General features: G+C 39.9%; 1 protein-coding gene across 2 annotated transcripts in view; it reads left to right on the top strand.

Moving 5' to 3' along the window:
* Positions 1 to 1,379, top strand: part of CHD8 (chromodomain helicase DNA binding protein 8) — a 49,126-nt gene that overhangs the window by 16,622 nt on the left and 31,125 nt on the right. The gene's annotated exons all lie outside the window — the stretch shown is intronic.

Below are 1,379 nucleotides of genomic sequence, written 5' to 3'. Positions count from 1 at the left end.
GTTTTATACTTCACCAGTAGAGTTCCAGTTGATACACATCTTCAACATTTGGTATTATCAATCTACCCCATTCTTTTTTATTTATATATATACGTACGTATGCGTGTGTGTGTGTATATATCTATATATATACTTTTTTTTTTTTTTTGAGACGGAGTCTTGCTGTGTTGCCTCGGCTGGAGTGCAGTGGCGTGATCTCGGCTCACTGCAAGCTCCGCCTCCTGGCTTCACGCCATTTTCCTGCTTCAGCCTCCCGAGTCGCTGGGACTACAGGCGCCCACTACCACACCTGACTAATTTTTTGTATTTTTAGTAGAGACGGGGTTTCACTGTGTTAGCCAGGATGGTCTTGATCTTCTGACCTTGTGATCTGCCAACCTTGGCCTCTCAAAGTGCTGGGATTACAGGCGTGAGCCACTGCATCTAGCTATTTTTATGTTTTTTATAAAATAGAGACAGGGTCTCACTATCTTGCCCAGGCTGGTCTTGAACTCCTGGGCTCGAGTGATCCTCCCACCTCAGTCTCCCAGAGTGCTAGGATTACAGGTGTTAGCCACTGCATCCATCCTGCACTCTTTTTTAATAGTTCTATAGTATGATTCAGTTTTAAGGCTATAGCATAATTTATTGAACCAGTCCCCTGTTGATGGGCCTTCAGGTTTTTTCTGGTCTCCTACTCCCACAAGTAATGCTCCAGAGATTTGTGCACATATGCAAATTTATAGGATAGTATCTTTGAGGTGGAATTGATAGGTCAAAGGGTGCTGCCAAATTTTTCTCCATGAAAGTCGTGCCTATGTGTACTTTTACCAAAAGTGTATGAATTCTTATTTAAAAATATTTTGATCAAACTTGCTGATTTTTGCCAGTCTCTTGGGTGAGAACAAAAATATAAAATTTTTAAATATAAAATTATATTTGTATTGGTATAAAATTAATTTTATACTAATCAGGTTTGCTCACTGCAACCTCCACCCCCTGGGTTCAAGCAATTCTCCTGCCTCAGCCTCCTGAGTAGCTAGGACTACAGGCATCTGCCACCATGCCCATCAATTTTTGTATTTTTAACAGAGACGGGGTTTCACCATGTTGGCCAGGCTGGTCTCAAACTCCTGACCTCAGGTGATTCACCCGCCTCGGCCTCCCAAAGTGCTAGGATTACAGGCATGAGCCACCACTCCCAGCCAATTTAGTTTTCTAGATAATTAATCTTTGTGTTTTCATAAATGGGATCTTTTATTATATTTTCTGGTTGATTATATCTATACATAGAAATAATTTTTAAAAATTAGTTTTATACCATTCAAGTTTACTAGTTTCAGTAGTTCTTTCATTTGATTCTTTGAGGTTTTCCAGAGAGAGAATCATAATTGAAAAAT

Source organism: Mandrillus leucophaeus, unplaced genomic scaffold, assembly GCF_000951045.1.
Source record: "Mandrillus leucophaeus isolate KB7577 unplaced genomic scaffold, Mleu.le_1.0 Scaffold163, whole genome shotgun sequence".
Taxonomy (NCBI): domain Eukaryota; kingdom Metazoa; phylum Chordata; class Mammalia; order Primates; family Cercopithecidae; genus Mandrillus; species Mandrillus leucophaeus.
Note: the sequence above shows the minus strand (reverse complement) of the source record. Positions and strands in the feature narration are given on the sequence as shown.